General features: G+C 47.6%; 1 long non-coding RNA gene across 1 annotated transcript in view; it reads right to left on the reverse strand.

The window, feature by feature from the left end:
* Nucleotides 1-1,165: 1,165 nt before the first annotated feature.
* LOC120405708 overlaps nucleotides 1,166-14,564 on the reverse strand; it is a 158,643-nt gene continuing 145,244 nt past the window's right edge. Inside the window, exons 2-4 of the long non-coding RNA XR_005598792.1 lie at nucleotides 5,391-5,462; nucleotides 1,889-1,995; nucleotides 1,166-1,333 (exon numbers count right to left, since the gene is read on the reverse strand). This is a non-coding gene — a long non-coding RNA (uncharacterized LOC120405708). The remainder of the gene's footprint in view (nucleotides 1,334-1,888; nucleotides 1,996-5,390; nucleotides 5,463-14,564) is intronic.

The following is a 14,564-nucleotide window of genomic DNA, read 5'->3' on the forward strand; positions in this document are numbered from 1 at the left end:
CCCACCCTGGGTCATGGGGGCTTGCTGGCTGCTTTTGGGAGGGGTGTGGGGCTGGGACAGGCAGGGAGCCTGCCTTAGCGGCAGTCCTGTTACACTGCCAGAGAGTGTGGTCGACTGGGAGTCTCCAGGATCGACCTGTCGATCGTGATCAACTGGTTGTTGACCACTGATCTAAAAAGAGACTGCAAAGAGACTTTTAGGGGAAAATTTGGGGGTAGAAGGGTGGCTGAATTTCAGATTTAGGGAAGAAGGACATGGATAAAACAGCAGGAAAGATGCCTTAGAAAAACTGGAGAAGTGAAATGTAGGTAGAAAGAATATTGATCATTCAGGGCTGACTCAAAGACCATAGCAGTCATCCACAAGACTCCCATTGACTTCAATGGGTTTTGTATCAGTCCCCGGCTGCAGCTGTAATCTCATGTAAATGATGTCCCTAGGGCTGATAAGAGGAATTTTTTTCATAGATAATAATGTTAATGAAGTTACAACATAGATAGTATTGTTGACAGGCAGTTAAAATGGATTGAATAGGATTTATGAAATTACTTCTTGGGTCCAAATTAAAAAAAAAAGAAAGCCACAAAATATGCACAGGTACCCTGATAACTGTGGACAAACACACATGCTTACATAACTCCTAATGTAAACTGACACTTGTATGCACTATTATGCATTTCGCATGTGCAAATACATGCTTGTTTGTACAGTCATTTTTTAAATTAGGCCCTTAATGTTTTTCTTTTTGTGAATATGTAAAGCTTAAGGACATACAATCTACAAATAATTAATACAAAGTGTCTCTAAATCCTCTTCTACTACAAGTAAAACCCTTATATTCTTCATGAATATGCAAGTATATTTTAAAAGTGTGAGGGCTATGAAAATTCCTAATTGTAATATGCAAAACTAAGAAAACACAAGCAGTTTGCTGTAGTTTTAATCAAAGTAAAGTACTGTTCCTGCTGATGTTGTCTCTCTATTTTTCATATTGAATTGTTAAAATATATAGATTTTGCTGAAACAATTTTTGTACACATCATTTAGAGTAAAGAATGAATTAGTTATTTTTTCTAAATAGTTGGAAGATAAAAAAAAAGGATGACAGACTAAACAGAATAAGATTACAGATGACTGGACTCAAGGCCCCAATTCAGCAAGTTACTTAAGCACATGCCTAACTTTAAGCACATAAGTAGTCTAATTGATGTCAGTGAATCTGAGCTACATGGAATAATAGTAGTTCCACTGAAACTTGTCTGAGTCTGGGCCACAGAGAACTGATGTTTGATTGTTTCTTCATTTTCTTATTTTATTATCATATTTCCAATAACTGTAAAAAGATGATCAAAAGTATAATCAAGCTCTATTAATGACCATTACATATCCCAAATATTCCATAGTTAAAGCCCCAGTAAAGCAGGTTAGTCCTCATTCCTTGCATGAAATGTCAGAAATGTTGTTAAATGAAAGGTTAGTTAATCATTTCAAATTCCATTTATCTTATCACATATTTACATAAAGGTAATAATTTATATGGTACAATAATTTGGTTACATTCCTTATAGAAAAAGTCCTACAAAGTTTACTAGGAAGGCAACCAATAGTGTTGTCTACAAGTGTAATAGGGTTCTATAGGAATTACTCTAGGGACAGGATTTAATAGAGAATGATCTTCTTTCAATAGTTTTTTTTAAATCTTCCTGTAGAATTCATAGATACTAGTCTCTATTAGATTTTAGAGGTTGGTTTAAATAACCTATAGGTAAGTTTTTTTTCAAAAATTAAATTCTATAAAGACTTTTCCATAAGGGATATCATAAATCTTCTGTACGTTCTTTATCTTTTTCACATGTGCCATGTTATAAGCACATGGGTCATCTCCTACCTTGTCCTCAGCAGGCATGGAATTCCTCCTTGTGGGGGGACTGGTGCAGTTCCCCAGTGCAAGGCCAGGGTGTGGGAGACAGGATGTCAGGAAGGTATCCCTGTGTGCTGCAGAGTTCAGATAGGTTAGAGTTATCTTTATCTACTCTTGTAGACAGGGTTTGGAAATGGGCAGAGGATAAGTAGAGTGGAGGATTGGGTGAGCGATGGCTGCAGAAGCAACTTTGACTGGCTATTGGGCTGTAGAAGCGTCTGCAGAATGACACAGAATGGATATTTTTTAAAAGTGGTTTTCAGTTACAAGTGGGGGTAATGCCCTTAAACCTATACTTACTGGAGCAGATCTGGGTGATGCTTTTTGTCATCATCCCCCATGTGCAGACCTGGTTCCTAAGAGTACAATTCAACTCCTTACTTTGTAAGTTCCTTGTTGCAGAGACCCATCACAAGAGCTGGTTGAAGTTTTCAAATGTTGATGGGGAAATTTCAACCAGCTCTAGTCGTCTCTTTTATTTCTTGGCAAAGTTCCCTGCACACCTAGCAAAAATAATGGAACTGTCTGTGAATCTAACATAATAAGGGACAGTTTCACCAGTAAGCTCCAGCTGCATTTTACTGCTTCTTATTACAAGCTGTAAGTCCGTCTTAACTAGTTGGTTAGGCCAGGTTTAGAGCTATTCTGCATCACTGGACCAGTGCAAGCCACCTGGAATGTACTGATGAATCTGGTCCTCCATTTCTAGAATATCTAGTGCAGGTGAGCAACCATTTTCTCAGAACAAACCTTGGAATGACTCACAAGAAATCAGATCAATCTTACCTGGGTGTGGTTTGAAGAGTATGTGAGACAGTTGGGTTTTCAATAAAACTTTGGCAGGAGGAAAAGCTAATAAATATTTGAACTACTTATTATTATTATTGCCGTATTATCTAGAGGCATTTATCAGTGACTGTTGCCCTAGACACTGTACATACCATGGCAAAAAGAGGATACCTGCCCCCAAAAGCTTACCGCCTAGGTATATGATAAAAGACAACAAACAGACCATGGTAGCCCACGGTAACAGTAAGGTGATTATATTGCAGTGTTAACTAGCATCAGATTACAATAGGAGTAGGACCAGATAAAGCAGGGATAAAAGTACCTCCCAACCCTGCAGAGATTCCACAGATTTTGGAGGGAAATCTCTTAATATTTTGCAAGAATTACCAACACATTCTTATTGTCTGTGGACATGCCTTAAATCCAAAAATACCTAGAAAGGCTCAAAAAGTTGCCACTTAATGCCATTAATGTCTAAACCCCACTCAGTCTATCATTGGCTTCCGGTTCCTCATCTGACCTAAGGAACAGACTAGAGCAGGCCAGAATGGATTAGCTGGATCACAGAAACAAGCCAGTGCAGAGTAGCAAGATCATTAATTTTAATTAACAGTTCCAAACAAAGTTGCACAACAAGGTCATTTTTCTTTAAATAAATTTTGAAAGCTGTATGGAATATACCTCCTCAAGCACTACTGTATAACTTCAAAGAATGTCTGCCTTCCTGGTCTAGATTCGCTTTCAGTGCTGTCAAATACCTACTGAAGCCACACAATAATAAAAAAGTCGTGATCTAACTTTCTTTCCTCCATCCCCAAAAATCATAAAGTGGGCATAGCTCAAAGCCTAAGAGAAAAGGCTAGGCAGCTCAATATCTCTATATGGAAGGAAAGACATAAATTAGTACAAAGAGCAAAACAGAAAGATCATTGTGTTCTCTTTAGAACTAATGTGGCTTTTTTTTTTTAATTAATAAAGGGACAGATTCTGGCCTCACTCTGTTCTGTGGCACAAAGCTGGTGGAAACTCCTCAGATCAGTCTGACTGCATTGACATGGAGTGGAGCTGAAATCTTGTTGATGGTTTCTCCCTGTTTAGGGGCTGCCGCAGGGAAACTATGTGGTAGACAAAAAAACCAGGAGTACTTGTGGCACCTTAAAGACTAACAAATTTATTTAAGCATGAGCTTTCGTGAGCTACAGCTCACGAAACTGCTAACTGCTGTAGCTCACGAAAGCTCATGCTTAAATAAATTTGTTAGTCTTTAAGGTGCCACAAGTACTCCTGTTTTTTTTGCGGATACAGACTAACACGGCTGCTACTCTGAAATATGTGGTAGACAGTCTTTGTCACAATGCCACTTGAACCTGGGGAAGTGTTAATGAGCAATTCCTTCCCTCCCCTACCCCCAGCCTTTGGAGATAGCCAAATCCTCATGAGAGAGCTAGATTCTGATTGCTCCTGTATGGATGCATAAAGGTGGCTGGAAAAAGGGTTCAAGGGGCTCTTCCCCTCTTTTGTACACCTGCAAAGGAGAGAGTCAAAATCCTGGTTCTTTCTCCCCTCTGAGCATAAGTTGCAGGGAGTCTTAACAGGAACACTACACACTTTTCAGGAGGGGATGGCTTGTTGGGGAGGGGGCTCTGTCCACCTGATGATAATCTGAGGCTGCTTTCACCCTCTGCAGGTGGTGAACTGCACCTACATGCCACCTTTCATCCACCTTCAATATAGCTTAAAACTATGATCTAGTCCAGGGGTAGACAACCTATGGCATGTGTGCCGAAGGCAGCACATGAGCTGATTTTCAGTGGCACTCACACTGCCGGGTCCTGGCCACCGGTCTGGGAGCGCTGCATTTTAATTTAATTTTAAATTAAGTTTCTTAAACATTTTAAAACCTTATTTACTTTACATACAACAATAGTTTAGTTATATATTATAGACTTATAGAAAGAGACCTTCTTAAAATGTTAAAATGTATTACTGGCACACGAAACCTTAAATTAGAGTGAATAAATGAAGACTCAGCACACCACTGGTGAAAGGTTGCCGACCCCTGATCTAGTCCATGAGAAATAAATTTTTCTCTCATCAGGAGGCTTTTTCCTGAGGTTCAGGTATTGGAGGACGGTTAAGAACACAATCACAGAGCTGCATAAAATTAAATGTCTGTTTAAACAAACATTTAACCTATCTGTCTGCTTTGGAGTTCTACCAGCTGAACAATGGCACACACTCAGCTGCAATATCTGGCTAAAGTTTTATTCAAAACTACTTTAACAACATGAGAACAAAACAATGCGAAAATCAGACAAAGCTGGGGTGACCAGATGTCCCAATGTTATAGAGACAGTCCTGATTTTTGGGTCTTTTTCTTATATAGGATTCTATTATCCCCCACCCCCTGTCCTGATTTTTCACACTTGCTGTCTGGTCACCCTAGACAAAGCTGCTGAGCTAGATGCTCAAATTTAAAAGGGCTATGGCAGAGAGAACTACAAGGGTAGAGCAACACACATAGTGTTAGGCTTTTTCTAGAGCTCGATGGAAACTAACAGAACAGAATTTTATGGAATCTCTTAATGCAGAAATTGGGCAAGTCTCTAATGTGTTATTCTTAACCAGTGCTAAGATTTTACCCCTCCCGTTTGATTTGTTTTACACTACTTTGCCTCACCTTCACCCACAGGAGATAGCCATCATGCATTGGATATCCTCCCTTCACAAGTTGATTTTACAATGAAGAAACCTGTGAATCAGGAAGCTTTTCTGAGAACTGAACCATACGTAAGGAAACGTAATATAAAACATTAGGCATAAACTAATACTTCTTCACAATAACCATCAGAAGCTATTTTGTTGTAAAGCTGTATTTTAAAAGCCTGTACTTTTATTGAGCTGTTTGTGTCGGAATGGCTGAATCCACATATGATCCTCAATTTGCACTCTCGTGGTAGTTTTGGCATGGACTGAGAACAGAATACGTCCGTTTGGCTGCTCTATACATCATTTATATACATGCTGGTATTCAGCAATGACACAGAGCTTTTATTGTTTTACAACAATTGTTATCAAACTGAGAGCCAAACCCTCTCATGGGAGTCACAAGGTAAATTTGAGATACTGAAAATTGATTTATCTTAGTTACAATGAGAAACTATTCCTTCTTTGCATGTGCATCTACACACACACATAGATCCAAAGATCATTTTGATAGTAGGAATAACACGTCTTCATTGCCCCCAATGGGTCAACAAAAGTGCTATTTTTAGCTTGCAACACCATTAGAACAGATTCTACACTCTCGGAATTTGTGCCATGTCTTGTGAAAATGGTCTTCTACCCCTTAAATAGTTAATCTAATGGTTAAGGCAGATGGAGAGACACTGGGCAGCTGTATGTGTCTCTTAGATATACATATAGTTCTGATAATGTTAAAATCAGAATGAAACACTAGCTATTAAGAATATCAAACTGATTAGGAGAATTCTCAGGACACCAGGCTCAGTTTCTGTAAAAAGGATATAATATAATATAGCTCCCATATCTCTTACTCTAAAGCAGAGGAAAATGTACCCATGTATCTGTCATCAGCATTCAGAATACCCAAACTCAGGGCATCAAGACACCCACCCACACTATTTAATGATTGTGCACTGCTACCATAGTCACACCTAATTGAGGAGTCTCATTGAGACAGTGTCCACATGTCATTGTGAGATATCATGTACTGGGAAATCCCACTGTTTGACACATATAATCACCATTATGTACATTTCCAGCTTCAGACATACTTGGGTGGCATGCACAGTAGTGAATTACCCACTGGCATGCATAGTTGTGTGTAGATGGAGTCAGAGGTGCGTTTCTTGTGTAGTGATTAATGAACAGTGTTATTGTGATTACAAATGTGGTGTGTATTGTGGTGTGTGTGGGTTCTCAGTTTTACTAAAGCAGGCACCTGTTATAGTATATTGCTATTGTGTGTTACTTTTCTAAGCCTGGGCCAGAGTTGTTTGGGTCTGATTTGCATAAAGTTAGCCATGCAATTGCATATGCAAATATGTAAGTGAAACTACATGTCTAATTTGCACTGGCTAACATGGTGATTGCATATATAAACTGGGGATTTGCATATTTAGGTGGCCACCCAGTTAGACCTATAAATAGTTGGCTTTTTTCATTTCCTGATATTTGTGTAAGTTCAAATACAGTACATTTGATCTTCTGTTCAAGGAGGAGATCTAAAATGATCTTTGGCCCCATTATTTCCTCACTTAGACAACAACAACAATCTGCATGCATGAGTTTGGAAAATAAATCTGTGTACACACAGCTGGGTGAAAGAGAAAATAAAATGTGAGATCTGTGTTTACTATCTGAAACACAGCATCTCATCAAGAACACACTCAAACCTATGGCAAGATACTATATGGTGTAGCTATTGGCTGACTACTAACATGTGATGAAGGAGTGCAGCCTTAGGGTGAAAGGCACATTAAGTTCATGGGAATTTTGCCAGGACATTACCCTTAGAATCCACATTTTCACTTCTGCCTAGATACACACACACAGCCAGGTCTGCAAAAACCGGACTAGAAAGCAGAAGAAAACTAGGAATTACTTTTTGCAGTCTTGCAGATGATGATTTCATAATATTTTTAAAGTTAAAGTAATGCTTGTGAGAAGTGCTGTTTGATAGCCCTGGAGACAAGTTCCCTATCCAAAGAACAGATCTGGCCTGGGGAGGGAGTGGCAGTAATGGCTACTCTGAGGGATCACCTCTAGAAACCAGCGGACAGTTCAATCTCCATGCCAATTTTTTTCAATCCTTAATTTCTTTGCTGTGACTGCCAACAAGGATGCCAACTGATGGCAAAATAGATGTAGTTTTTGGGATGAAGACACCTGGAGACAAATTTTAATGTTAGTTATACCTGTGCATCTCCATGAAACCTCCAGGGTTACTGAGGCAGAAGTAGTGGCAGAATTTGTTTTTCAAAAACAGGAGCTTATTACATTGACATCAGACATCCATCAAATGGTAATCACTGCCAGGCTGGTACGCATTTGAATCAGTGACATAGAAGTGAAAGGTTTACTCCTTAATTCCCATTCATGAGGCATTCCACCTTCAGGAGGACTGCAAAAACTGTCCTCAGGAGACATTCTGGAGGTGGAGGGAAGAGGACTATGTTGCCTCCTTAATGGCTATTTTGGAGGAGTAAAGGTGACAACTTCTTCAGCCAAAGGATTTGGCTAATGGATTTGGATTGGATATTGAATAAGTCACATTTCCCTTTTTGTAACATTCAGGAACCCAGAACCTTGAAATGCTCCTTTCAGGATCCATACTCATCATACATAAGGAGAGTGGGAGTCCGGATTGCTGAAGCCTTTACTCAGTTATATTCAAACATCCATTTCTCCATGGACACGATAATCAAACTCTAGTCTTAGATTTGCCTGCAGCTTTTGGGGTTGCTATAGGTCTCAGAAGAAGAGTACTCCTCACTCTACCAAACATATGGAAATCAAATAGGGAGCACTGGGTAAACAGGACTGGAGCCACTGGAATCCTTCCCCTTATTAATTTTAATTATTTGTATTACTGTAGCTGCTAGGAGTCCTAGTCATGGACCAGGACTCCACTGTGCTCCAAAATGCTAGAAAAGTGACAGCTGAAAAGAAGAGGAACACCTTTTTCACTTCCTCCCTTTAGCTGGGGTTAGGGAAGAAAAGTGGGGGAGAGTGGACATATTGGCCCAAATTCACCTGTAGTGTAAGTAGCAATGCACCTGCTTGCTCAGAGAGCCACAAAATGCTCAGACTGTGATGTCCAACTGTGGTACACTGCACTGTAAACATAGTGGATTTAATGCATTTATATATGAAGTGGTATTTTATCTTTTCTAATGCAACAGAGTTTGAGCCAAACATACTCAATTCACACCAGCTGAAGTGCTTTGCAGCACAGGTTTTAGAACGTTCCATGCCTCCTAATCTCTCTCTTATATCTCTTAAAATGACTACTTGGATTAAATAACCCCCTTTTATTTTCCTGCCTAAATTTATGACAAGATACAAAGTAATTTTTCACATAAAATTGCATTCCCTGGAGTATTCCAACATTTTTACTCAAATTTTCTTAAAGGGGAGAAAACAGTTACCTTCAGCATAAATATAGTGGAGAACTGAACAATTGAAACCAAATGAGTGTATATATAATAATGCTCAAATAATAAATAACTGTATTTAATAGAAAATGATATAAGGCGCTTTTTATCTTCAGAATGCTTCACAAACAACAATCCTGTGAACAAGCTCCTTGTTTTCTATTGTATTAAATATTTACATGGTTTCCAAATGGTCAAGAAAATCTGATCTCTTGGAAAGAGTTAATTACTTTGTTAGTAAAGAAATATTTCCCACAGGATACTGTACCCTTTTCTAAATTTATATACAAGTATGTGCACTTCTTCTTCGAGTGATTGCTCCAATGCATTCCAGTTAGGTGTGCGCGCCGCGCGTGCACGGCTTCTCCGGAACTTTTTCCCCTAGCAACCCCGGCGGGCCGGCTGGGCGCCCCCTGGAGTGGCGCCGCTATGGCGCTAAATATATACCCCAGCCGGCCCGTCCGCTCCTCAGTTCCTTCTTACCGCCCGTGACGGCCGGTCGGAACTGTGGAGTGCTCTCTGCCCTCCACCACCCTAGCCTTCACTCTTCGTTTTTTGTATATATATAGTTAGTTGTATAGTTAGTGTTTCAGTTCTTATAGTTGTCTTAGTGTAGTTGTTCTAGATAGTAGTTGGTTAAGGGGGGCTTCCCCCCCCTTTTCCCTCCCCGGTGCGGGCTCATGCCCAGGGCACCGGGCTTCAAGCCCTGCGCTGTGTGCCAAAAGCCTATGCCCGTTGGAGATCCACACGACGCTTGCCTCCGTTGCCTCGGAGAAGGACATCGCACCGACAAGTGCGTTATCTGTTCTGCTTTTAAGCCACGGACACGCAAAGAACGGGACCACAGGCTTAAGCAGATACTTATGGAAGCGTCGCTCCAACCGGCGGCACCAGCGACGCCGGCACCGAGGACCTCCTCGGTTCAGAGCGCACCAGCGGCACCGGGCCGCTCCGGTACCGAGGTCCCGCAGGCCCCACCCCCGGCGCAGAAGACCCGGCACCGCTCCCTCTCGCCGGCGAGGAAGCGTAGACTCGCCAAAGCCATAGCTATGTCCCGTGCTGAGGACTCAGCTAAAGTGCTTGTGCCGCCTGCGCCCCCAGTGGTGACCGCACGCAAGGCAGACACTGGGCCGTTGACTCCGCCAGGTCCATCGAGTCCGGTACCGCCGCGCTCCCCGGTGCCGTCCGGAGTTGAGCCAAGGCTGCCGACGACGCCGGAGACGTACTCCGCCGCACGAGAGCTAATTCAGCTCGTAGAGGCACCGAGCCTCCGGCCCCCGGCACCGCCGGTGCGGGCTGTTCCGTCGGCTGGAAAACCGGCGAGGATGGTCCGACCTCCATCTGTGGACCACCGGCACGGTCGACACTCTCGGTCCCGCTCGCGCTCTAGGACCCGTCGCTCGCCGTCCAGCCGGTCGAGATCTCGGCACCGCTCCCCATCGCGGTACCGCTCGCCATCTCGCCGCCGGTCGCAGTCCCGGTACCGATCGTCATCCCGGTACCGGTCGCACTCCCGGCACCGGTCAAGGTCCCGATCACCGTCGCGTCGACGCAGCCGGAGGTCCCCGTCCCGGCACCGTTCCCGACACCGGAACTCCCGCAGCCGCTCCCGGCACCGCAGGTCCGGCTCCCGGTCGAGCTCCCGGAACCGGTCGAGCTCCCGGCACCGCGGTGGCCGTTGGTCGAGGTCTCCCTCCCGGTACCGGACGGACGGACACCGGGCCTCCAGACCACCCGGCAGTATTCCGCAAGCCTCGGCTTCGGGCTCCGCCCCACCCTGGCCGTCTCGTCCGGCATCGGTCGCCTCTGGCGCGGACGGCACCGGCTCATTGCCGCCAACCCCACACGACCATCCGCAAGGTGCTCAGCAGTGGGGATTCTGGGTGCCCTGGGGTCATCACGAAGCGCAAGGCATTCCGCTTCCCCCACGAGACATCGCCGCGGAGCGCAGGGTGCCCGAAGCGTCGATCAGTCGCCCTCCGGGGTCACCTCCCCGCGAGCCCTCGATGCCGCGGGACCACCAGGCCCCCGTCCAGCCTGGCCTGGCTGAGGCGCCTCTGGCGGCCCCTCCAGTGGAGGCCATCGGCCAAGCAATGTCCTCGTCATCGTCCCCGGACGAAGCGGTGGCTGGGACTTCTGCTAAAGACCCGCCCCCCATTGACCTCAAGGCCCACCAGGAACTACTCCGTCGGGTGGCGACGGCCATGGGCCTTCCGGTGGCAGAGGTCCAGGAGGATGAGGACCCCATAACTAATGTGGTCGGTTCGGACACTCCAGTGCGCGTGGCACTGCCTTTTGTGAAGACCATACAAAAGAACTCGGCCACGCTCTGGCAAACACCCGCGTCCATCCCCCCCACTGCGCGGGGGGTAGAGCGGAAGTACTCAGCCCCCCCTACGGGCTATGAGTACTTATATTCGCACCCAACCCCGGACTCGCTGGTCGTGCAGTCTGTGAATGGCCGTGAACGGAACGGTCAACCGGCCCCGGCGCCCAAATCCAAGGACGCTCGGAGGATGGACCTGCTAGGCCGTAAAGTCTACGCCGCGGGCGGCCTGCAGATGCGCATAGCTAACCAAATGGTCCTCCTGGCCCGGTATGTGTTTGACATCTTGACATCCCTGGCAAAATACACCGAACTTCTGCCGACAACTTCCCGCCAGGAGTTCTCAGCGATGCTCGAGGAGGGAAAGACGTCCTCACGCTCGTCCATTACGGCGGCCCTCGACGCGGCGGACTCGGGGGCGCGGACAATAGCGACAGGGGTGACGATGCGTCGCATCTCATGGCTGCAATCCTCTACGCTCCCACAAGAGGTGCAGTACACGCTGCAGGACCTGCCATTTGACACGAAAGGCCTATTCTCCGAAAAGACCGATTCGCGGATACAGACCTTGAAAGATGGGCGACGCCATACGAACTCTTGGCATGCACACGCCGGCTCCGCAACGCAGGTCTTTCCGGCAACAGGCCCCTCGGTCCTTCCCGCAGCAGCGTTACCGTCCGTACACGTCTAGACGTCAGGGACAAAATCACCGGCGGCCTTCGGGTAACCGTCGCAACCAGTCCCAGGCCTCTTCCAAGGGCCCGCAAGGGTCCAAGCAGGCCTTTTGATGGGACGCCCGGGGGCGGCCCATCACTCCATCTCGGATCCTCCCGTTTGTTTTCCAACCGCCTCTCCTATTTTCGTCCTCGTGGTCCCGAATAACATCGGACAGCTGGGTTCTTCAGACTGTCCAGTCGGGATACCGTCTACAATTTGTTTCGCCCCCTCCTTCCCACCCACCCTCCCTGTCCCTCTTCAGGGACCCATCTCACGAGCAAGTCCTCCTGCAAGAGGTCCAGACTCTACTGAGCGTGGGTGCCATAGAGGTAGTGCCTCCAGACAGACGGGGCAGGGATTCTATTCCCGTTATTTCCTTATCCCCAAGGCGAAAGGAGGGTTACGTCCTATTCTGGACCTTCATGAGCTGAACAAATACCTGCTCAAGCCCAAATTTCGCATGGTCACCTTGGGGACCATCATTCCTCTCTGGATCCGGGAGATTGGTTTGCCGCCTCGACATGAAGGACGCTTACTTCCATGTCGCATTTACCCCCTCACAGGCGCTTCCTTCGGTTTCTAGTCAACAAAGAACACTACCAGTTCGCCGTGTTACCTCGGACTTGCCACGGCACCGAGGGTGTTTACAAAGTGCATGGCAGTGGTAGCAGCAGCCCTTCGCAGGCGCCAGATCCATGTCTACCCCTATCTGGACGACTGGTTGATTCGGGGGCAGTCGCAGGGGCTAGTACAGCGACAGGTGGCGGAAATCCTGTCCCTCTTTCAACACCTCGGACTGCTTGTCAATGCCGAGAAGTCTACCCTGCTCCCAGCACAGCGGGTGGAATTCATTGGCGCGATCCTCGACTCGGTGGGCGCCTGCCTGCCGCGGTCTCGGCACCTGACAATGGCCTCCCTCATCAGGGAGCTGGTCAACTTTCCGACCACGACGGTGCGGTCATGCCTCCGCCTCCTCGGTCACATGGCATCGTGTACATATGTCACCACAGACGCGACTCCACCTCCGTCCGCTCCAGTCGTGGCTGGCGCCGGTGTACCGCCCGCACCGCGACCACATCGACATGGTGGTCACGGTCACGAGACCGACCCTCGAGTCCTCCGCTGGTGGCTCGACCCAGAGATCGGCTGCGCTGGAGTGCCGTTCCACCCTCCTCGTCCGTCCGCGACGCTGACCACGGACGCCTCGGCACTCGGTTGGGGGGCTCACCTGGGGGACCTTCACACGCAAGGCCTCTGGTCGCCCCAGGAGCTCGCTCTCCACATCAATGTCCGCGAGCTCCGGGCGATCCGTTTTGCATGTCACGCCTTTCGGACCAACCTGCAAGGCCGCTGGGTGACAGTATTCACGGACAACACCACAGCTCTAGCCTATGTGAACAAGCAGGGCGGAGTTCGCTCGTCCCCCCTCTGCAAGGAGGCGATCCTCCTCTGGGACTTCTGCGTGACCCACTCCATTCACCTGGAAGCGTCCTTTCTTCCGGGAGTGCAGAACACGCTAGCCGACCGCCTCAGCAGGTCGTTTCTCTCCCACGAGTGGTCCCTCCGTCCCGACGTGGTACACACGATTTTCCAGAGGTGGGGTTTCGGTCGACCTCTTCGCCTCCAGGGCGAACAGGAAGTGTCTCCAGTTCTGCTCGTTCGAGGGCACTCGCCGGGATCTCTGTCCGACGCCTTCCTCTATCCGTGGCAGACTCACCTCCTCTATGCCTTCCCTCCGTTTCCGCTAGTGCACAGAGTGCTCCAGAAGCCGGAGGATCGAGCCACCATGATACTCGTGGCTCCGGCCTGGCGCAGCATTGGTACACCCTGCTGCTCGAGCTCCGCTCGGGAGCCCATCACCCTCCCATTGTGGCCGGACCTCATCACACAGGACTTGGCAGACTCCTCCACCCCAATCTGCAATCTCTCCATCTTACAGCCTGGTTCCTGCGTGGTTGACCCACGCAGAGAGGGGATGTTCGCAGCCGTACAGCAGGTCCTGCTTGAAAGTAGAAAGCCTTCCACTACATACATGGCAAAATGGAAGAGGTTCGCTCTGGTGTGACCAGCAGGGGCTCAACCCTTTCGTGGTACCCATCACTACCATCCTGGACTACCTATGGTACCTTAAGGAGCAGGGTCTGGCGGTTTCCTCTTTGAGAGTCCACCTCGCCGCGGTGTCCGCCTTTCGTCCGTCGGCGGAGGGACGGACCATCTTTGCCAATCCGATGGTCTCCCGCTTCCTGAAGGGCCTCGACCGCTTGTACCCGCCGCCCTGCCCCGACCTGGGACCTGAACCTCGTCCTGGCCAGACTCACGGGTCCTCCATTCGAGCCTATGGCCACGTGTTCTCTCCTCTACCTCTCCTATAAGACGGCCTTCCTGGTTGCCATAACATCGGCAAGGAGAGTCTCGGAGCTACGAGCATTGACGGTGGGCCCTCCCTATACCGTCTTCCACGCGGATAAGGTGCAGCTTCGCCCTCACCCGGCCTTCCTACCAAAGGTGGTCTCGGCCTTCCACCTTAATCAGGACATCTTCCTCCCGGTCTTCTTCCCGAAGCCCCACGCCGCCCGGGAGCAACAGCTCCACACCCTCGACGTCCGTAGGGCGCTGGCGTTTTACATCGACC

This window comes from Mauremys reevesii, linkage group 5 (assembly GCF_016161935.1).
Source record: "Mauremys reevesii isolate NIE-2019 linkage group 5, ASM1616193v1, whole genome shotgun sequence".
NCBI classification, from domain to species: Eukaryota; Metazoa; Chordata; order Testudines; family Geoemydidae; genus Mauremys; species Mauremys reevesii.